This window comes from Pholcus phalangioides, unplaced genomic scaffold (assembly GCF_987345545.1).
Source record: "Pholcus phalangioides strain wild (caught in Gottingen) unplaced genomic scaffold, Ppha-v1.0 ptg000009l_1, whole genome shotgun sequence".
In the NCBI taxonomy this organism is placed as follows: Eukaryota; Metazoa; Arthropoda; class Arachnida; order Araneae; family Pholcidae; genus Pholcus; species Pholcus phalangioides.
Window position 1 is genome coordinate 53402501 of NW_028301602.1, and position 24551 is coordinate 53427051.

General features: G+C 37.7%; 1 protein-coding gene across 1 annotated transcript in view; it reads right to left on the minus strand.

Moving 5' to 3' along the window:
* LOC149083293 (DNA excision repair protein ERCC-6-like) overlaps nt 1-21781 on the minus strand; it is a 435993-nt gene extending 414212 nt beyond the window's left edge. The window contains exon 1 of the mRNA XM_089236536.1: nt 21731-21781. The gene's annotated coding sequence lies outside the window, so the exon portion shown is untranslated. The remainder of the gene's footprint in view (nt 1-21730) is intronic.
* Between the last annotated feature and the right edge of the window lie 2770 nt (nt 21782-24551).

The following is a 24551-nucleotide window of genomic DNA, read 5'->3' on the forward strand; positions in this document are numbered from 1 at the left end:
AATTAGTGCAATGCCGTAGCTTTAGGTACAACCATGCTGATAATATCTAATCACAATAAAGAATTTTCCATTGGCAAAATCAGACAACCAAAAAAATCTTCGCACAAGCTTCTACAGTGTGTTATCGGCAAACTTCACTGATTGTTTAATAGCATTTTTAGCATTGAGAAAAAAAAAGAACTGGTGGGGGGAAAGAAAGAGGAATATCAATGGTTTCAAAATCATTCCTTTCTTGGAGTTACCTCTCCCATACCTACATACCCTTTACCCCCACACAAATATATCTGCTGCTACTGTCACTTTCTAGCACCCAAGGGGATGTTGGTCAAACTGAAAAACCCCCATCTTTGCATATGCTCTTTGGAATTCCTTCACTAATTGTAATAGCCAGGGGAGCTTTTTGATGTTATCAGAGTTTAAAACTGGAAGCTGTATTTTCTCCCACGAAATGTAAGTTTTAAGAGGGAAAAAATCATGTTTCCCATTTCAGAAGAAAGGGGTTTCTTTTACGAAATTGCACCCCCCCCCCCCTCGTAAATTTTACGGCCAGGTGGGACTGCACCTTTCGCAACTATCTAGGTCTGGTCTATTTCAACAAAATAGAAAGTGAGAAAACAACAAGATTTCTATCGGTTTGAGAAAGGGGTCCTTCCTTCTGTCACACGGAACTCTTGTGATGGTCCCAGATGCGCACCCCCTTCTAAGTAGGAACCGTGGTTGTACTCAGCACTGTTTGATTTCCAAACAAAAATATCACTCCAAATGGAATCATGGCCCCATAAGCATGCGCAGGACGGAACAAAGAGGGGCCTCCATGTGATCAGAAATATATAACTAAAAAGAATTCAAAATATTTAAGAAAATTCAATTTAAATATATTTGGTAAATAAAGAAAATACCCATACATTTTAATTAAATTCTTTCATTTTAAGGTCAGTATTGCAAGATTTTTCGGAAGGTATTCCCTGTATACTCCCTATGGCCTCCGGCATTCCGCAGCAGAGCCCTCAGACTAAACTTTTCAAGTGCTTTTCTATATTTAATTTACAATGTGTAAAACAAAAAATGATGAGAATCGTCCCGGACCCCCAGGCTGAAACCCTGTCAGCGAACTGCCCCTGCCCGATATAGCCTTTGCTATACATTAATGTAACGAAGTTTTTACATAAACAAATTTAGATATCAGTGGTTCTAAAAGTGCACGTTATGGTTCCTAGGGGGTGTCACTGAGTTTCCAACATTGATACGTGCCTGTTCCGTACTGAAAATTGATTTCTTTCAGCACTTCTAGAAGGTGGAGGAGAAACGATGGCTGAGAGCATAGCTCCCACAAGGGTGGGGCTGACAGGGTTCCAGCCCTGAGGCCCGGGACGATTTTCATTATTTTTTGTTCATGCTATAAATTCATTATATAGGGGACCGTGAAAGTCAGCGCTAGGGTCCCGCAAAAGATACCATTCTAGGGCTGGCACATTTGTGGCTCCACAATCTTATGCCCCCCCCCCACATCCTGGAGGGGACGTGCATGAAAGAGCCATGGTTGGCAGACACTCGAGAACCACTTGATATTTTATAAGTGGAACTATTACTTACCTAGCTGCTTCAAATAAAAGAAGGTCCAAACACTCAGAGGACTTCCCTTGATGAGCAGTTTAAAGCAGTGGATCTTAACCTTTATCTACTTGCGGAGCTCTTTTTAGTATAGAATTTCTATGGCAGAGCTCTGTAGGTTCGTCTCTTTTACTTATCAAATTTACTGATTTATTTTATTTTCTTTGAGTGACTACGGAGCCCTTCCGGAAGTGCACACGGAACCCCAAGGACTTTGCAGAGAACTGGTTGAGAACCGCTGGTCTAAGGAAATAAATGCACGCACAATGCACTGTCAAGACCTTATAACCAAATTATCCCGTATCTGCCGGTACAGTCATAAAGAAGAAGACATTTTCTTTAAAAAGTTTTGCAGGCATTCATTTATTCCACTGAAACGTGTCTGGATTGCCCCATCAATACAGATTTTTTGATATTTACAAAAAAAATCAGAAATTTATATAGGAGATTTTTATTTCTGAATCAATTCTGTGGGTGCTCTGCCCCATTCTACAAGAGAGAGAGTGGGTGCTCGAGCACCCACAGCACCTCTAGCTCAGACGCCACTGCTGTGTGTGTGTTAATTATCAATACAGAGGGTAAAAATACAACCCTGACATAAATTAGTTCTATTCCAATCATATGATTTGTTTGTCCCAGACTCTGAAAAAATTGAATTATGTCTCAATTGCCCTAGGCTCTAAAAACCTACTTGAAGTAAGACGACCAGAATCTTCAACAGTTATTCGTGATGATCAATATACTAGATCAAGAGAGACTTCAGCATAGAGTGATCCACCAGAAATCAACAATATACTGAGATTCAGACAACTGGGAACTAATAGATCTCAGTCAAAATTGAGATGTTTCCAGTGCAATCAGACAGAGCATATTTGCCGACAATGCCCCTTGAAACAGGCTTGGAAAAATGGGCAGTCAGATACATAGGAGGGGACAACGTCTGAGAAGGAGTCACTTGAATTGAAATTTTATGCCCAGTAGTACGAATTAACCATGTTTTTACAAGAGCCACAGATGCAGATAAGTCTATAATCAGTTTCTGATTAGCATAACAGGTAGGTTCTTCCCGCAATCGAATAAAACCAAATAAGGGCACACATTTTATATTGGCCTCTGGTGAGCACTGTCGACCTGTGGGAGTCCTTCAGGCTCAACTGGAAATACGCAACAGTATTGTGTAAATGGAGTTGATAATGCTCGCTAGAGTTCCTTTTGACAATTTAATCTTCAGGACATACTAAATAAAGCTCAAATAATTGTAGACTTAAAGAACCACAAACTTAAAGGTGGACTTTTCAGATATAGAGGTAATGTAGACCAACATTAAATTACACGATTGAAAATTCAGAGTTCGACCTACACCAAAAACAAGAATTAATATTATTGAACAAATTTCCAGACCTGTTTAGGGATGAACCCGGAAGAACCCCCATATATATAATGAAACATAAAATTATTACCTAAGGGAAACCAGTTTTCAGACCCCCCCCCCCTTCCAAAGTGAAAGAAAAATCTAGTAGAAGAGCAAGTACAAGAAATGTTAAATGATGACATGATTGAATCCGCATCTACAAACTAGGGCTCCCTTTGGTTTGGATCAGGATGGAATTTTTTGATACACAGAAACATGGTAGTTCTTTTTCTTTTTGGTGGTTTTATCGTTTTGGTAAAATTTCCTGATGTTACCAAAAATTTGTAGGTTACCAAAATTTGTTTTTGTGTGTAGGGTATCGCCCCTTGGGCTCCACCTTCCAGTAGTACCATTGTCATGCCCCACCAATAACTCCCTAGTTAATTAAATTAAAACCAAGTTATTCCCCTGGGAGAAAACCCAGTTGAGTCATTAAGGATCATCATTAATTATATATATCATGTTGTATAAATTCTAATATAGAAATGTGATTATGAAATTCTGATTATGTAAATAATTATATTTTGTAAAATATCTTGTTGCACTGGCAGAGGGTGACTGCAGACATCAGTTGGTGGTGTGATGATCCTTAGATCTCCCCTGTAATAGTACTGTTGATATTGTGGGGAAGTCCCACCAGCTTCCTCAATCTTGTTTGAACTGTTACCATCCAAAAATGTTACTATCCATAATACATGAAATAATTATTGATATGTCACTATGCAAATCAAGATGAATGACGTTATAGTTTTCCTCGTGCACCGGCCAGAATTCAGGACTGGAACTGGCGGGGGAAGAGCCAACTGCCCCAGGTGGCAAAATTTATGGGACGCTAGTTTGAGGTGGTAACAAAGAACACTGTCATTGCTGAATTGAGTCCAATCGTCCCAAAACGTATGTGGCTTCATAATAACGTGCGCGCATAGGCGTAAACTTGTATCCGGCCCACGGGACCAAGCCCCTCTAATAATTTTGGAAGACCAGCTCAGGCCCCCCCCCCCAATTCACGTGGATACGTTTCCCATATTTGGCTTGGAAAACAATTTTTATGATAAAAAAATTGCCCCCCCCCAAAAAAAAGTTAAGTAAAGAAATCTCAAAATTTTATTTCAATACTTTTTTTAAATCACAATCAACTTGTCCTTGGTTTTTTTTGTAACAATTTGTAGTATTTTTCTCACGATCAACAACGACACTCGATCTCCAATTATCATTTTTCCTTGTTGCCAATCGTAGCTGCCCCAAAGGCATGCATCTCTGGATGGCATCTGGAGACGATATGGGGTGGAGTTGCTTTGGTCCTTTCTTGTTCCCGCTGTTGGAAAACTCATAAGCATCTTTTCTTTTGTTTGAACGTGACCCTTGAGGAAGGCGGTTTCCAGACGATGCAGGAGGAAAAGAAAAGTTGAAAAATAGACTGATAATGATTGAAACCGAAACAAGTACACTCCGAGAGCCATATTTTACTTAGAGTTCGGGAACCTGGGCCAAAACATTTTTGACAAAATACTGCATGACTGTTTATACAAAGACAAATAAACAATAGCTAAATGAAATGCAGTGAAACCTCGAGTTCATGATTGCAGACCAAGAAAAAATATCGTTGTAGAGGGATTATCGTTATATTGGGGACAACATTATCATCACATGCCCTGAAATTTCTGTTGGCATTTTTTCTGAATTGGCGTTGATGGTACATACGATAAAAAAAATGCACTTTTGAGTATTTATTCACCACAAAAATAATTTAATCTATATATATAAAATTGATTTTGTGTGTGTGTGTGTGTTCTCTATACAAATCTACAATTTTAGATCGATCGTCACCAAATTTTGCATATATACCAAATGGGACCCGACTTGAACGATAGGCTACTTTAAAATTTCGTCAGACCAGGGCAAATGCCCCAAATTGGCAAAAAACTGTGGGGCAACAATGGTTTTTGGGCCTCAACAATCACTTTCCGAACGTTTACTTTGGTTACCGTGGTTCCCTAGCAATGCGTTTCAGACGTGTATATGCCTTTACAACGGTTTGTCATTTCTTTAATCCTGTTAGTATATGTATAATAGTTTATGCCTTTATAATGGTTTGCCACATTTTCAATATACTCTCAGTAAAGAGGCTTTTTGAATAGACGTCATAATCATCATCAGCATTGCTTTGAGAGTCAGGAAAAGGGTGATCCTCATAGAAATCAGTGCTAAAATTGTCGATTTTACTGTAGAAATGCGGAAATTGGTGGGATTTTCCGCCCCATCAATAATTTTAAAAATTGTATTGAATTCTCGATTTTTGAAATATTCAGTTCGCTTAGAGATATACGAAGCCCAGGAGATTAAATATGAAGTAATTACCCGAACCTATACTTTTGAGTTGGATATTCGAGCAATATCATTGATTTCATTTATATCTTCTCAAGTATGAAAATTAATGTCTCCATATTGTCTCTTTTGATATTTATTTGCATAAATTCATGTGGGTTAGGATATTTTAAAATTAGTTATGAGCGCGTGAAAAGTGCATCGAAAAAATTCCACAGCTTTAACTAAGGATTTTTGGAAGCTGGAACAGACAGATGGATAACTTGAAGTTCAGGGGGGGGGGGGATCGAAATATCTAGCGCCCCTTAAAAAAAGAAAAATATATATTCATTTCTACGTTTCTGTGTAAATCTAGATTTGTTTATTTCATGAATCGCGCAGGTCGCCATATTGGTTAACTTGGACACGGTTTGTATGTCCCTCAAGAAAAAGACAGGGAGATATCACGTGATCCAAAAAAGCCTCATTGAAGAAAACCCGGGCAGCGCCGGGTATTATAGCTAGTTGTTTAATAAAATTCATTTGGATGTATTGCCCCCATAAAGAGCTTAGTTGCAATACGCAGTGGCACGGCTTTCACATCCTGTAGCAGGGCGCCAAGGCTGGGATCTTTGGCGGGGCCCCTCCAGTCAGACTGATTCTCATTGGCCTCTACATAGTAAATTTACAGCGTGAAAAATAAAAAAAAATGACAAGAATCATCACAGGCTGGAGCCTTGTCAGCCCCACCAATGTGGGGAGCATGCAGAGGCACCCTCATGAAGAAAACATCAAAGAGGCTGAAAGTTTCTGGTCGTTCGAATATACGGGACTCAAGCGCGTACGCAGGAGAGAGGCAGTGCCATGGTCCCCACATCTTGGTGCAGGGCCCCTAGGCTAGAATATTTATCGGGCCCTCCTGAACCAGATTTTTCACGGGCCCTTCTATAGTGAATTTATAGCATGAAAAATCAAAAAATGATAATTGTCCCAGGCCCCAGGGATGCAGCCCTCTCAGTCATCCCATGTGGGAGCCATGGAGGGTGTATGACATTGTTTTTTCAGAAATTGGGGGCTCAGTTCCCTCACAAAATTTATTGGGAGGGGCCTCAAATGGCTCTGTTAGCCCAGGGAATAGGGAATAAATTTCAAAGAAATTAAGTTTTATTTGAATATCAGTATTTCATGAGTCATTGCAAAAAAATAACGTGCGGTTTGTAAAACACTGTGATGTTTCCACAAAAACTTTTGACCCTGGGCAGCAGTTTTGAGAGGACGGCAAATTTTAGGGGGAACAAAAACTATCTTTCAGTCATCGATCACTACATTTGTTTAAGTTCCCCCCCCCCACCCCGAACTCAACAGCAATAATCTACACGCTTAGTTACGGCCCTGTCCGCAGCACCCAGAAAGTGCTTCAACAAACAGATTGGGAATCACAACCCTATAAAAATACAGTACAATGTACTGTACATATAATATTTTTTATCTGCAAATTATCTCTCAGGAATGGGCCCCGCGTGATCGAACAAGTCTTCTGGATTGACATGTTTTGTGGGTATCAGGGGAGGATTTCGCAATCCCCCCATCTGTTGTGAATTTATACGGAAAAAAATTCCTCCCGAGACTTCAGCCAGGAGCACTGTGGGGCCGTCCTTCATGGGAGAGCCATATGGCTCATCCTCTGGGAATCATTCATATACAGTTAGACCTCAATATAACTTCAACCACTCGTAACGTCAGTTTCTTAAAGTCCTGCTAGCTTAACTGGCAAAACGTTTACTCGTTCGTAAATCACCCCATTAATGAAGTCATATTTATTGTCCTCAGATGTGACGCTATACAGACGTCTGATTGATGATGGTGAAATGGTGTCCAACTCAGTAAAGCGGTTTGTTGCAAGGAGCCGAACACCCCCAGATTCAGAAATAAAAATGTTATAAGCATAATTTTGAAATTGTTTCTGCAAATATTGAACACACATGGCCCTCACATCCTAGAGCAGGGCCCCTAGCAGGGGTGGGAAGTGACTAAGTCCATTTCGGAGCAGCTTTGGAGCAGCAAATTTGGGATTTGGAGCAGCAAAATATGGGATTCAGAGCAGTGAAATTAACAAGAATATTTTCGTTAACCCTCAACCCTTTTCAAAATAAAACTGCACTGTGTTTTGTTATCAAACATCTTTTCGTCAGCTTGATTTTTGTTTTTGGTGTTTTAGGCTTTTGACACCTTGTTTGAAAGAGCGGCTGTCATAAAATTTTTTGCACCTGTCTATTTAAGATGATTTTTGCTTACTGAGGGTACTATTTGCTGCCTTGAACAGCAGCACTTCAAATGAGCTAAAAAAATTTTATAAGTTTTTAATTTTTTTATACTTGGAAAGAAATTGTTACGAAATGGGAGAGAATTTCGGAAGAATCAACTCTTTGTTTGGTGATTCAGCACTCATCTGGCGAGATTGGCGATCTGACACTCGTTATTTGGCGAGATTGACGATTTATTGGTCGTTATTTGGCGATATTGACGATTTAACGCTCGTTATTCGGCAAAGTTTCTAAACTAACATTCGTAATTCGGCGGACATGCGCTTTTTACTCCCCGAATGAAATTTTTTTTCACGAATCATCAGGATTTAACACAATGACAATCGACTACAGTAATTTCTGCTGCTTCCAGTGACGACTTTTTTAAACGGAAACACTCGAATTTGCACTTTAAAGCTGAAAGGCATTGCAAACCATCTTCAGTTCCACGATCACGGACAATATCGGGGTTTCGCGATGGAAAGCCCGATCAGGGGCAGATAGTTTATGTATAGTGGAATAAAACACGCTCTTCTCTCTCGTAAAGAAACGTTTCGTGGCTAGCAGGAACAAAAATTTTTTGGCGTCCTTTCCGAAATTCCGGTCATACTGAAGCAAAATTCGCTATTTGGCACAGAAAAATGCGAAAATACGCTATTGGAGCAGGATGGCGCAAGATATTAGTTTTGGAGCAGTGCAGCGCAATTGGCGCAGAGTTCCCACCCCTGCCCTAGGCTGGGATCTTTTGCAGGCCCATTATGGTGAATTTATAAAGTGAAAAAACAAAAAAAAAATTGATGCAAATTGTCCCAGGCCCTGTCAGCCCCACCCTTGTGAGAGCCATGATTGAACAAGGGAAGAATGAAAAATTTGTGTTTGCCGTCGGTGCGTTTTGAATTCCCCCTTGAAACTATTGCTTGTCTTTAGTCGCCAAATGAAGAAGCCATTTCCCCCCCCCCCTACCTTTCTCTAAATTTCAATTGTGTGGAGGCTTTCTTGCTTTGTCCCAGGGATACAGCGGGTGCATCAATAGGACGGGGGATCCAGACACATGTTTTACATTTTGCTACTCACCAGAGGCCAAGCCGCATAACTTCAAAGTAGAATACTTCAAAGTACTATAAACTGGTGAATGATTGGGAATTTCTGATATTTATGACCGACCAGCCGCAAAACCCCTAAAAATCTCTAGCAGTTCAATTATAACGATGGAAGATGTATTAACCTGTTCTCAGGAATGAACGAAGTAATTGACATGTGCATGGCAAATGTCAGCAACTAATCAGTGAAGTACCCGCTGAATATATTGTGTTTTGAATTGGCCATCAAGGTGCAGATGACTGGTGATGCACTGGTGATGGTACAGTTTTCTTCGCACGCAGTGAATTACGTTGCAAGTTTCCGCTGTGCTTTTTTCCCAGTGTAGTATTGTTCATTTATTCAAATGATAGGTTCACAAATATAAATTTTTGTTACGAATTTAGAGAGAACATTTCAAATTTTAGAGTAGAAAAATCACTTGAAATTTATAAAGTTACACAATTTACATGAGCATCTATCGTGAATATACCTAAACGAGTGTTTCACCCAAAATTGAACAATCTCCTGCTCTTCAGCTGACTTTTATGGTGAGTTACAATGTAGAATTTTTTTATATCATTACTTTTTTCTAGCTAAGATAAAATACGAAATTCGGTCATAAAATATAGTTTACATTAAATTAACAAAATGTGCTAATAAATAAGTGTTACGTCGATGTAAGTCAGCACAAATAAATTTAAATGTATAGCAAGATTCTCATTTCCCACTCTGAATGAAAACTATGCAAAATTATTCTGTGAAATTCAATATTAAGATCTTTCGATTAATTTTGTGATCAATTATATTTTCCAATGACAATCTTTGCAGTTTCTGATGAAACGCTTCGTTCATACCTACCTATTTTGACTTGTTCTGTACATTATCAATACAGTATCAAAAAGGAAAAATGCTCTAACAGTCCGTTAAGACCGTAAGATGATGAATTCAATTCATAAATTTATTAAATGAGTTTTAAATTAATTAATCTTTTAAAAGTGCTTAAATGGGTTTTAAATTAATTATCTATTAAAAGTGCTTTAATTAATTAATCAATCAATTTTCACAGAATTAAAAAGTAATTGGTTGTTTATTAACTATTTATTACCTCATGAACAAGTAAATTATTGCAAACCGGGACTTAGACTCATAGAAATTTCATTCATCAGGTCACGGTTTGAAAAAGGTTTAGAACCACTATTTTAGGAGGATTTTTGGGAACTCTTAATTACTCTAAGCCTGCTTATCTCTTACTTTCATGGGATGGATGCCATGACCGACCCCTTCCCCGAAGGGTGGTGCTGACAGGGCTCCAGATCAAGGCAATAACAATTACTCGATGCATGGCCCACTATTTAGAGAGCTAAGAAGGGTGGAGGGGGGTACAAATTCTATTATTGTGTTTTATTTTTGACATCATAAATTTATTGAACGGGGAGGGGGGGGGGGAAGGAAAATTTTTAATCCAGAAACCCACCAAAAATCCCAGCTTATAAGCCGCCAACTTTTAAATTTTTTTGCTGATTTAAAATGATGACTGAACACAAATCAGTGCTGTCTTAACGCATGGACCCAATCGGGCATTGCCCGGGAGCCTCAACAGAACAAGGGGCTCACAAAAATAACAACTGTTCGATATTTTCGGAATTTGACAGGTACAGCCTCAAAAAAATCACTTGGCCCAGGCGCTCTTAAGATGGCCCTGCCACAGATATGGATAAAAAGTGGAACTAACATGCCATAGGCGGAGATAGACTTGGAAGTCTGGGGGAGCACAGTCATTATTGCTGGGGGGGGGCACAATGATGTCAACTCATATATGCATACATACATTAGATCAGTCGACTCCACATTTGACGTTGTGGGGGGGGGGGTTGTGCTTCTCCTCCCCCCCCCCCGTATCTCCACCCATGTAATATGCAATGCGCTTAGCTTAAACATGTGAACTGAAGGTTAAAAATCAACTGTTCTTAATTAGGGATGCTTAGAGGTCAGTGAGCTTTAGTGAGAAAACAATTAACACATTTTTATACAGTAAAACCCCTCTTAACGGATACCTCTCAGATGCCGTCACCTCCCCCCCTTTTATGGCCAAATAATAATAATTTACCCTTGAAAGTATGCAATTCAAACCCGATTAATGGTCACACCTCTTTTACAGAAGAATTTTTTTTTTATTGGTGTCCACAAAAGATAGGTTTTACTGCATTATACACTGAGTGGCCACATTATTCTGACTACTTGACAGTTTTGAGCAAATGAACTATGGAGCCACACTGTTGCCGCTAGAGGGCTAGACTGTTATAAAAAAAGGAAAGCTTCGATCCTGAGACTGTAACAGACTGATACAAAGCCGCAACTAGAGGAGAGCAAGTGGGTCTGCTGCCATGGTGCCAGGCCAGAGGAGGAGCGAATTTCCCCTCTTTGCCTATCATTCAACATTACAAGGGGGTGACAGAATGTGTGTGTTACGCGTTGGGGGCGCGACGTTGTTCGGTAAGCTCACTCACAAGTAGAATATAGCGATTGTTAATGATTTACATGTTTTATTTACAATTTATATAACTATTACAAACTCAACAGCAGGAGCGTGTGGCAGACGTACGGATATGCCGAATGTAACAAACAATAAAGATAGTCGGCTTTGACTGCATAAAAATACACATGTTGCCACACTGACATAAATAATAATAATAATAAAAAGAATGATAATAAACAGTTGAAAAAGGGTCGCTACATGTGCTTTCCCCGTGCTGACCAAGTACTTATCTAATTGCAGCCTTCGTAATATAGGTCAGTCGTTCTGAACATTTGGAAGCCGGTGGCCTGGTAAATCTCTTTTGTGTAAGTGAAAGGCCCAGCTTCGCAATGCAAATATAAGCCAATCATAGGCATTTTCAAGACAAATCTAATGGTACTACCAAGGTCACAACTAGAGAGAGCAAGCTGGTCTGGTGGCCAGGCCTGAGGGAGGGCAAAAATTTTACCATCTAACCTCTTCTTCAGCATTATAAAGGGGCATCAAAATATCTGGGGAGCGTGCTTGCTCTGGTTGACCAAGCGTCTAGTTGCGGCCCTGGGTACTACTCTGGTTTAAATAGCTTTCCCGGTCTGGACACCAGGCTCATGTCCCGCATTCATAGCAAAATTATTTTGCGCTTTATCTTGAGAAGTTTGCAACGTAAATAGACGGTATTGGTATCGTCTATTAGCTACTTCAAAGACAAATCCGATGATACCAATATCATTATGTCAGTAGCGACAACGCTGTGTATTGTTTATAAAAGTTTTCTTAGACATGGTCCCGCCCCTTCACAGGGGCAATGACTAAAATTGGCAAAATCCGATAGAGCCTGGTCCATGTGTTCTTTATGAAAGAAAAAAAATACAGACAACGAGATTCAAGGCACAAACAAAGTGTTCATATCGAAACTTGTGGCCTTGTTCATAACACACAAGCCTACCACAATTTTTTTCCACAGAAATAGAAACCAATGATTTTGAATTAAAACCTTCTTTAAAAAAAAAAGGGGGGGGGGATATGGCTGGAGAAGGAGAGAGGTAATTTTCAAAAAAATTTCGGCAAAACTATTTTCGTACTTATACGACGTTTTGACCTGTACAAACTTTACAAAGTTTGTATCGTCATAAGCGATTTTTTACGTTTAAAGGCTAATAATTTTTACTTTCAGGCTTTCTTCAAGTTTAGCTTTGTTTTTAGTGAGAATTGACAATATTGGATATTGCCAATGCTCTCCAGGGTAACGACACACGCTGTATTTCCATCTACTTATTCATTGAATCTATCAATTCGAAAGGAAAAAACCATAAGAAACATTAAATAAAATTTTATTTTTCAGAAGTAGGCTGCATATGATGTGAATACATATTTGTAAGCACACGTCTCATTTTTTTCAAAGGTCCTTTTCCCCTTTTTCTAGTTTTGCAAAGTCTTTCACAACATCTTCGAAACTAATGCTACGTAGCACATCTGCTTCTACTTTTAGTAGAGATGAAGTATCAAGACTATTGTTCTGCAAAATTTTTGTTTCAATACTTGACATAATTCTGGCTTAAAATTAAAGTTACATTTCTATAGCATTTTCATTAAAATTTAGCTTGATTTAATATTTTTTTTAATTAAGCATTCTAGTAAATTTTGCATCTTATTTGTTAGAAATGAGCAAGCCAAAGAAATGCAAATCAATGTTACTATCACTATTTTTGAGTTTACCAAAATGCACGTTTTGGAATTTTTCTTTTCATATTTACTAGAAAAATAGACCTGATTTGATTTTCACTTTTTGTTCTAATCTTTTAAAAACATTCAAAAGATATTTTTTCTCACTGACCGGTTTTCAGAATTTTCCAATCCGGCTTCAGGAGTAACCACTGAACCTTAGCATAGCCACAAAATGTTATCCATAAGTACAGTAGAGTCTTGACGACCCAAGGTGAACAGGACCGAGACAATCTCGGATTACTGTAAACTCAGATTATCCGAGAAACAATAAAAAACAACTTTCAGTAAAAGGGTTGGAAAGAACCTATATATATTTATTTTATGGTAACTACACCATACATATTGTGCCCTAAAAAATTAAGAAAACACAAGGGCCACCGGGATGGTTAGAACTTATTTTTTACATTATTTTTGTTTATTTCAAATAATTACAAAAAATAAAATGCCATTCATATACAAGCACAAAACAACCAAGGAGACATTAGTCCCATACTGGTTGTTATAACTGAAATGTTTGTGTATGTTAAGATTACTACAATAAGTTAGAATTTTTGACAAATGGGTAGAAAAATAATTAATGAAACAAAAATAAAAATATGTATCAAAGATAAGTGAAAAATAAACAGAAAACAAAAGAAAATAACAGGAAGGAAAGAGAAATGTAATTAAATTTAGTATAACAATAGGTGGTGGCAAGATATATACAATTGGTGTGAACATAGGCATACACAGAACTTCCTCGGGGGTGGGTTATGTTTTTTCTTGAGAAACAACACTATAATCTCGACTCGAGGAGAGGGTTTAGAATCCCAACCCCCCTTGCATATGCCAATGTGTGTGAATAATAAACATGTAACAGGGTTGAAGGTGTTGTGACGCTTATGCGATATGAGAACATGAATCAACATATGCAGAATAAAATAATGTGCATCCATGCCAATGCAATGCATTTGTCTGAATTTTTCTGAACAAGAAGTTGGATGTTATGTGAATGAATTTTTTCCTTTTTTTTTCTATTTAATTCATACATTGAGTTGAAAAAGTAGGGGGGAAAAATGAAAGTTATGTTTAAGAGAAAATGAGGATGAAATTAAAAGTGGATCTCGATGTCTGGAATTTGGGAAAGATGGAACTTAAGATTTTTTATTTAAACTCCAGAATGTAGTTGCCTCTTTAATCTCAATGGGAAAAGTATTATAAAATTTCAGAACAAGAAAACTGAAATGTTTTTTGAGTATAGTTTTGTGACCTAAAGGTAGTGAATAAGTGGAATTGAGGTAAGCAAATGTGCGGGCTGAGTTTGAGGGTAAAGTTCTTCTTAATTACTGATCTATAAAAATATAAGTAACGCAGAGGTAGGATCTGAAGTTGATGGAAGAGTTTGTTTGATGGAGTGTTATAATCAGATGTCAATAGCCTGATCATTTTTTTTTTGTAGAGACAAAAAAAAAAGAGTAACATTTGATACATAACCGCTTCCCCAGACTGATAGACCATACAGTAAATGAGAATAAAAAATTGAGTAGTAGTAGGCTAGTAGAAAGGTTTTACTCACGATAGGCTTGAGATAAAATTTGTATAACACGAAACACAATTTAGCTTGTAAATGGTCAATATGAGAAAGCCATTTTAAATTCTGGTCAACATGAATACCAAGGTATTTTATCATATTTGTTTGTTCAAGACGTTGACAATTACATGAATAAAAATAAAAATAATTTGGTTCATGGAGCATTATGTGATGTTCAAGAGATGGAATATTAAGTAAAGAGAAATTAATAAATTTACTTTTAGAAATGTTCAACTTGAGATTATTATTACTAAACCAGTTTTGAATTGTAATTAGATCACTATTAATTGTTGTGATAAGTGGTTGATAATCTGTTCCAGAATAGTGAATGATAGTATCGTCGGCAAATGTAATGATTTTACCACTTATTTTAAGATTCTAAAGTCATTAATAAAGATAATGAATAATAAAGGACATAATACAGATCTTTGTGGGACTCCGCTGATAATATTCATAAAATTACTGAAATGAGCATTACATTTTACTCTTCGAGTTCTGTTAGTAAGATACGAGTGGAGAATGTTAAAACCGTTGCCTCTGATACCACAAGAATGCAATTTAGAAAGCAAAATTCTGTGATAGACGCTATCAAATGCTCTCCTAATATCTAAGAAAATGCCTATAGTTTTTTGAGATAAGTTTATATTTTTGTACACATATTCAGTAAAGTTTAAAAGTGCAGATTCGGTGTTTCTTTTTGGTAGAAATCCATTCTGATTGGAGGAAAAGAATTCACTGTGATTTTATTTCACATTATTACAACAGAATCGATGGTTTTTTGCTTTTGCCTACACATGTGTTATGAAATTCTGGGTATTATTCTACCCTATGGTCTCCAGAAAGCATGCCTCAGTCGGAATTTAACACACGTGTCTGTGAATATTTATGATACAAAACTAGATGTAACAGGTTTTTTTTTTTTAAATTCTGCTTGGAAAAAATAATTGCATTATTGAATGTGATTTTAAGGGGGCTAACAAGAGCCTACAAGAGCCACTACTTGTGGAAGAAATTTTGTGCTTGGGGAAGACCATGAACTGGAGGTTCGTCAGGATGGCATTCAAGAACTAGTGACTACTCAAAGTTTACAGTAGATGAAGCTATGGATCTCTTGTGCATGCACCAGCACAAGTTTATGGACGGTATTTTATCTGAGGAAGAGAGACGTAAAGAAGAGTCTTTTACATAAAATGAGATTAGAGAGATGTGTAGAATGCGGGAATCTGTGCAAAACTGCATAAAAGAACCATCAAAATAAAGCTGTGTGGTAGCAATGGGCAATCCCTCCAATGAACACTGCAATTTACCATTTCTCAGAAATCATAAAAAAGAGGCAAAAGCAAGTAGTGTCATTGGATAAGGTTCTTTTTGAAAGTCATGTAAAAAGAATGAGTTTGCAAATAACAGTGAGTCTGTAAATCGTCTTAAACAATAGCCCTCTCTCTCTCTCTCTCTCGTTTAGAGCAGTGTTTATCAACCGTCGGGCCGTGGTCTGGTACCGGGTCCTAGTATCATTCATACCGGGCTATGAGTGATAAGCCGTTCAATTTTTTCTCATTTATTTTCTGTTGGTAGTGTGTTTGGCCATGTCTTCGATTCACAAAAATGAATGAAACTGGGTCACAGGCTTGAAGAGGATGCGAGCCGATCTCCCCATTAAAAAGTCTCGCCACAGAGAGCAACAGTCCTACAAACAGTACAAATATTCAGTCACTACACATCACTCACTTCACTTCTGAGATATAGATGGCAGCACTGAAAAATCATACACAACACTAGATACGCACTCAGACTGCTAGTTACACGCAGTTACACTTCCGGCACAACTCACTAGGTAGTAAATTGCCTATGGCAATAGACCTGAGTTGTGCTCGGTGTTAAGACCGCCAAGCTGCGCCAAAACCAGCGAGTTGTAAATATACGTTTGCCCAGTGGCAAAATTTTGAAAAGAAGTATGTGAAATATTTGTGTTTTACCTATTGTATAAGAATTATTTTTGCATTTGTGTATAACATGTTCTAATGTATTCATATTGTATATTCATTTCATTCACTTATTCAGGACATTAATTTTTATTGCGTTATTTATTCTATTTTGAAAAATTTTGTATTGTATGTATTGTATAATTCATAATTGAAATTATGTAATTTCAACCGGCGAGAGTGTTAAGACTGCCAAGCTGCGCCAAAACCCTCCCACTGCGTGGGAGTAGAGGAGAGTTGCTGCCTTAGCACGAGAGAAAGAGCACGGGCCTTCCGTCGCTCTCTTGAGTAATGTTCTAATAGCATAAGAATAAAGTTGTTTAAGTTTCAAAGCCTTCTTCAGATACAGTCCACTTGCTTGAGCAGAGTCAAAACATTTGGTTTGAAAAAAAAAAAAAAGGCTTGAAGAGGTTGAGAACCACTGGTTTAGAGTAAGTTAATTTGTAAACATTATTGTATTGTACATTTATTTGTGATGTTATATTTGTTAATATTATGTATATTTCATTGCATTATGGATAATTGTTAATGTATTTAATGATTGAATGCCATTTTTATGTGAATGACTAATTGTGGATCGAATTATTCAAGCTTTCATAACTTCCTACAGGGAAGTTTGATTTGGATAACGAGCATGTTGGTAAAACAAATTAAGCTAGTTAACCGAAGTTCCACTGTATTTTATTTTTGTTCTCTGATCCAAGTATTTTGTTAATGAATTTCCAGCATTTAACTGATGTATTGCAGTTAGAAAATTTATTAGTGTAAAAATTTTTTTTTGTTAATTTTATTTGACTTTTGAGAAATGTTACATTTTTATAAGCTTGTTGAATTGATAAATCATACGGATTCTTCCTAGATTTCAAGGAAAGTTTTTGTTTAATTTTGGTCAAATTTACCAATGCAGGTGTAATCCAAGGCCTGTTATGTTTTTTTGTTATTATCTATATGGAGGTATCAATTACAGTTTCAAATTTTAAGATAAATTAAATGCAGCCTTGGTTATTTTTCGTAATTGCAAAACTAATTTTGCAAATATGATGAAATTCCGGTGAGATTTTTTAAAATAATTGTTTTTACCACACATCAGCAGGTTTAGGATTACACAAAAAAAACTAACTTACAAGAGACTGGACAGTGATCAGTTAGAATAGTGGTGAATATAACTGAGGAAATTTTATCAATTTTAATTGAGCAGCGAATAATTGGAAATTAACTCTATAAAAACCAATCCGGCCGGAGATGGCTCTACATGCAAACAGCCAAACCGCCCATATCCGGCCGAGATAGAGGGTATGGGTATATAAGGCATTTTTGTGAAAGGGCAGATAGGGATGATTGACAGCTGTCGTCATAGGCGGGAATGAGAAAGATTCCCGAAAGATTCCAATTATTCATGTATACGTTCCATGAATTCAACGTTGATGAAATAATTTTGGCAAAATAATTTTAAAATTATCAAGATGTTAAATTTTATTGCTTGTAATAGATTATGTTGTTTAGATATTTAGAATTTATAGTATCTTGTGCTTTTGCGATGACTTTTCCAGGAACTTGACTTACAACTAGAGCCAGCTTATGTGCAAAAAAAAAAGGAAACAGCATCAAATAATTTTGTTTAATTAGTTGTATACCAACACAATTTATTGAGCCTGTCATGACCGGTGCTCTACCTGAACAAATCCTGGTACTTTATTTATTGGAACATTGCTAGATTTCCGAAAGTTTGATGTCATTTGTGTAATGCAGCAGTTCTCAACCGGGAGCCCTTGTGGCTCCGCGGCCACTCGAGGGAATTAAAATAAATTAGCAAATTTGATAAATAAATAAAAAAAGAAGCTTACAGTGTTCCACCATAAAAACTATTCACAAAAAGGTCTCCTTGAGTCAAGCAGGGCTCCGCCATAGAAATTATAGACCAAATAGGACTCCATGAGTCAAAAAAGGTTGAGAACCACTGGTGTAATGTAATCTGTCCTGAACTTCTAAAAGCCTCCATCTTCTGGAATTTTCACAAAATTTTTTATTCTTTTTTATTAAAATTATGTTGATACTTTAATGAAAAGAACTGCTTCCTTTACCCAAAATTCGGAGAAGCATTTTTACTCCCCAATAAGATTTTTAGAAGTGAAAATTAATTTTAATGCACTTTTGCAACATTCATTGTTATGGGGATGATTCCCCTCATATCGAATGAAATAACATGAAAAGATTCTCTACATAAGCTGAAATGAACTTCATAGAGGCGTAGCCAGAAATTTCGTTCGGGGGGGGGGGGGACCACTTTCATTTTGGGGGGGGGGACCAAAGTGACAGAACAATGGATTTGGCCATCTTTTCCCCTTTTTTCAGTCATTTTCTCACATTTCGGGGGGGGGGGGGGGGGAAACCAGACCCTCAAGTCCCTCCCCTCGCTACGCCCTTGGAATTTCGGATGTAGGAAAGTGGGAACGGTCCTGTTTGAAACTATTCACAATATTGAGACTATCCTTTCCTAACGACCATATGCTTTGCAAGTTCTGTTACTTTCTCTAATGGTCATATATTTGGATCAAGAGTTAGGGAGGGGCTGCTGCCCCATATGGCAAATTTGAGGGAGGTGGCAATTTTACTGACAAAAATGAATAAAACCACTTTGTTGTGATTCTGGGGGTTGGAAAATCAAGCCCCCTACCCCTGAAAAGTTCAAGAAAGTTTGAAGGCCACAACTAGGCTGAATCAAGTAGGGCACTGCCTCAGGGCCTCGAGGAAATGTCGGCCTCGAGGCCCTGAAAAGGCTCACCGCGGTCCTTGTCCAAGACCCGCTCTTGCTGCTGCAATAAAACCAGTACTACAGTGTCATCAATAGGGCTGCAAATAGATGCTTGGTCAGCAGAAGCGAGCACAAATTTTAAAATTTTCGCCCCCTCCGATCCAGAGCACCAGACCAGCCTGTTCTCCCCCCCCCCTCTAGTTTTGGCCCTGGTTTTCAATACGCATATTTTCAGTTCACACAAAGAAAACCTTCTATGTTTGGATAAACATGAATAATCGCAGACTGATGTTGTTTACTAGAACTATAAAAGCAATAAAGAAAAATGTCACTTTTTTACGTAAAAGCATTAAGGCATGTTACAAAGGGACATTAACATGCACATGAACTAAGCCCGTGAAAGTGCACGACTTTATATATAGAGTATAATCTAGAAGAAAAAGATGAAAGATTATGGTGAAATGAAAGAATATGTAATAATACTAAGTATATCTCATTTTGTGCAGAATTTTACAAGTGTTGTTTTACTACTGTAGCGTATTACTAAGGCTTTTGATTGTTAGAGAGGTTAGTGCACAAACCTCTAGCAATACGATTTGATTTCCTTCTGGGACATGGCTGCCTTTAGGATTTGACACCAGACTACAAAGGTTCAATTATGCCCATTTTTGTGCATAAAATGATCGTGAAATGATAAAAAAAAACCACCCAAATAAAGAATATGGGGAAAACGCACTGTTAGGGAGCTTAGCGAGCTATAGCAAAGGGCCGCAGGTTTGAGGAATGAGTGGCCGAGAAAATTAGTAGAATGTGAGAAGAGTGGCAAAATCATAAATCAATTTCTGCCCAGAGAGTGAGTGACCTAGAGCAGGGCTTGACAAATCAAAAAATAATTTAAGCGCCAAGCAAATTTCTTAGGAGCCAAGCATTTTTTTGAAAAAATAATGGGTTATTTTCAGCTTATCTAGGACTCAGCAACTCTTTTCCGTGTTGGTAGACACACTGTGACATAATTGCCAACAACTTTGTCATCCTAGCACTCCAATTTAGCAATCAAGCATATAACATTTTAGATACCAATGCAAAATTTCTATATTTGTCGGAGTGACCTGGCGCCTGGGATTTGTCAAGCCCTGACTTAGAGCGTGTGCAAACACGTGGACCACCAAAAGAAAGAGCGAGTGACCCCAGGTTGGTGAGCGATCAAAAGCGTGACCTAGAATGGGAGGAAGCATATTAACAACCAAGCAAAAAACTACAGAGCGAGGGACCTGGTCAATGAGTGATCTAGAACGTTTGCAAGCACATCAATGTACAGAAGAGTAACCTAGAGACAAGAGAGTGAGGTACCACGTCCATGAGCGATCAAAAGCGTGACCTAGATCAGGTGCAAGTATGTGGATGACCAAAAAAAGTAACCTAGAGAGCAACTAACCAGGTCAGTGAGCGATCAAAATCGTGGCATAAAGCATATGCGATCATGCGAGTGACCAAAAGGGGGCCGTAGAGATTGTGTGAACACGTAAATGACCAAAACAGTATGCCAGCATGCGAGTGACCCAAAGAGTGATTTACAGACACAGGCGTTTTCACAGGAGCGGGAGTCCAAGCCGGATATTTTCCAAGGTGGTGAATTCTAGGAATAAGTGGTCAAGAATATTAGAACAGAATAGGAGAAAGGTGGAAAAACAGTAAATACGCCTGATTGTTGCCCAATTGTAATAGTATCTGAGCATGAGACTTCATTTTCTATGGATCTAGCGTTTCGATAAACATCTGGGTTTACTACCAACTGGGGTTAGAATTACTGATAAGAAGACAGTCAACGTGAGCAAAAAAGGCATAGCTGTAATTTGTTCAGGGGATTTGTGTCCTTTCATTGTCAAGTTTAAAAAAAACTCATTTTTGAAAAGTGACACTTCCACACAGTGATTTTACCTTTTTTTTATACGAAGCAGATACCTTATAAGTGGGCTGTTTCTATGGGAGTGTTCCAAATAAAGCACATTTGGCACCGGATTAGTACGTGAATACATACAAAATCGATTATAAAGTTTTCGTATTGCTCCCAAACCGAATTTTCTATTATTTCTAGGTAGTGCATTCAGAAAAAGGCCACCCCCCCCCCCTTCTTCCCCATAGATACGATCTTATCCAAAGGTTAACTTAAGTTCCGACAGCGAGTATATAGTCACGAACAAGAGACCACGCGAATCCACGTAGGCCTATATTTAACAAAAACAATGAAGCAGCCCAAGACAACTCTGATCCTGGCCGTGAATTCTACTCTTTTGAAAGGCCAAGTAAAGATCCCGAAATGTTTGAATTAATCTGATATTTTTTGCAAATAATAACTGTTTCATTCATGGAACATTGGCTGTTAAAAGCTTATAAGGAGCCCCCTTCCCCCTATACATGCCTTTGGTTTTACTGTATTTTCAAACAAACATTTTCCTCCAAATATAAAATACGATTACCTTGGTTATGGAAATCACATTGATTGTGGAAAAGGTAGAGTCCATCCCATGGTTGTTTATTGAAATATTAGTCTGAAGTGCAGACTGCAGATGGGCGATCTGCTCATGAGCCGTCTAGAAGAGCGAATGAGCGACAGTTCTTGAAAAAAAAACCGCGGCTCTACACTTCCACCGCACACAAGAAACTACCAGGAACAGAGAAATCTTAAGGCATTCCTCAAGAGAAGAGGAGTCTAAAAAAAAGGAGAATTAGGTGAATTTTTCAAGAATTTTCCAGGTAGGTCCTCCAAAAAAACCACACTTCTTCAATCGTCGGAAGTATTTTCAAGCCGTGGGTGCTCACACGAGCCGTTAAAACCCAAAACGGCTCAGTGATATGATTGGCTGATGAGGGAGTGACGTCAGTATAAACGTACTAACGTGGTTTCATTAGTTTATCATATTTAGCAAGAAATTGTACTTTTCAATCTTAGAAACAAGTCGCCAAGATGACCTTATGTTGCTATCTTTCAAAACAGAACTGTATCTGGAAATCTTGTCGTGGTGCAAAATTGTTGAGTACTATTTTAAGTATACAGTACTCGAAGAAAGAAAACTTTTGGCCTGGTGATCATATTAGAGGGGTACCATTTTTGAGTTGTTACCGTGTCCGCAATAACCCTTTGTGTGTCGGTGAGTAATTCTCCTGAATAAATATGTACTAGAGCATTTTAACCGAAACAATTAAGTCACAAAGAAAAAATAATATGGTAACACACAGAGGTCTAAATGCACATTAGGTTCTTTAATTCTTAATTCCAAAAACAAAATACCAAAAAAAAAACAATGATGCTGAAAACCTTATTTTACTTATCGAAAAATTATTTGATTGCAAAAGACAAGAAACTAAATATTACTGCAGTTTGGCTTTTCCTGACCACTCAACAAAATTTGTAAGAGAAAATTTACTCACTATCTCCCATATTAAGGTCACTTCATTCTTGACAACCGGATTTCGATGAACAGTTCCCTTTAACTTGAACACTCAGTACGGACAGTTCGTTTTCTCATAAGTCATCCTTTGACTGGCGAATCTGCTTGGCGAATTGAACGATTAATGTCCTCTGTATCTGCTGAAGCAACGGTCCGTGCACATACTTTACGATGTCGGAGCATCAAAGTTCTCCATCTGTACTACCACTCGGGGTAGTGTGGTCGAAGTGCCATCCTTGGACTGGACTGCAAGAGACAGCTGCTGGGCTTCATCTTTCGGGCATGACAGTAAACCTTCCTTCCTGGATCAGTTGGGAGCAACTGATATGACAAGACGATGCTTCATACTGTTTTTTTTTATAGCTGTTTTTCTTGAACTTACATCTTCAAATAAAATGTTACGACTTTTGGCAGTTCAGAACTACATAGGGGTTTGAGTGACTTGACTTGGGATTTGAGTTTCAGGGGATCTTCAAGTTACGGGGAGGGGGGGGGGATTCTTCAACGGCGGGACCACGCTTTCTCGTGCAACTGGTCCCGATGAACTGCACGCCTCCAAAGTTTTTCAGTGATAATATGTAAATTGAGTGATGGGCGGGGCTTGAGAAAGCGCACCCTCTAATTCGTCGCGCAAACTGCGTCATCCAAAATTTTACCCAATTGTATCCCGAGGCGCGAACACAAACATGAAACCAAAAGAAAAACATCTTCTCTCAATATGGGGTCGATTTAAGAAAATGAACGGCTTTCAGCAAAGTTTATAATGACAACAATAATTTTCAATATAAGATTTCCGGATTAAATGCATAAATATTTATCAAAATGAAAAAACATTAACATAATTGTGTGCGGAAAAAAATTAGCTTTCCAACGATATGCGACATCATATATAAATATTCTTGTTTCGCGACATGCCGAAATATTTAAATCCAAACAAAGGAAATTCTAAAAAAAAATTCAAATTCAACACTTTCTCGATGACAGAGAATAATTTCAAGCATATATAACATTATAGTTTCTCTCCCTCAAAATATTTTACAACACAAGTTTGTTTTTTTTTCAAAGCATCGGAAACAGTGGAGAGAAAAAGAAAAGAAAATATAAATTTTTAAAATTGAAATACTCACACGGTCTCAAAATTAAACTCTTGATTAACAAAAATGTTTGTCTCCCTTATTTAAAAAAAAAACCATCGACTTGGAATATGCAAAAGGCGAAAAATCGGCTTTTCAAGTATAAAAAAAAAATATACAACAGATTACGAACAGTGAGAGAGAAAGGGAAAAAAAAGAAAAGGAATCTTATCTTCCTTTTACATGTACGGGAAGCATTCGCGTTCGTGCGGGAACAAGAAAACTGACTCATCAAGATGGCGATAATATCTTTGATTATCAGTGGATCATTAGGTGTGTCTCTCTCACAAAAGAAAGAATATATTATTCAAAAGAACACACATTTTCTCGTTCAATTTAACTCGGAATTTCTCAAAATTTTACAGGAAGAATCAGAAAAATTCAAGGAATTTGTTGTTGAGCTCAAATGATTGAGATGTCAAAGCAAAGCATTTAATATTTAGGATTTTCCGACAAACACATACAGTGTGATACATAAAGAGTGTGTGTCCACTCTACACAAACGATCTGTGGTTCAGATCTCGGGCATTTTATGAATATCAGACGGAATGATAACACAAGGAAAAAAAAATAGACAACCACGAGATTCATCTCAGCCTTCCACAATAATATAAAGACAGAAGCTCAAATATTTTCCACGCGACAAACACAATTATATTTACATTTAGCAAATTTCACTTATTTGACATGACTATTCTAGGTTAAAATTATGTCAG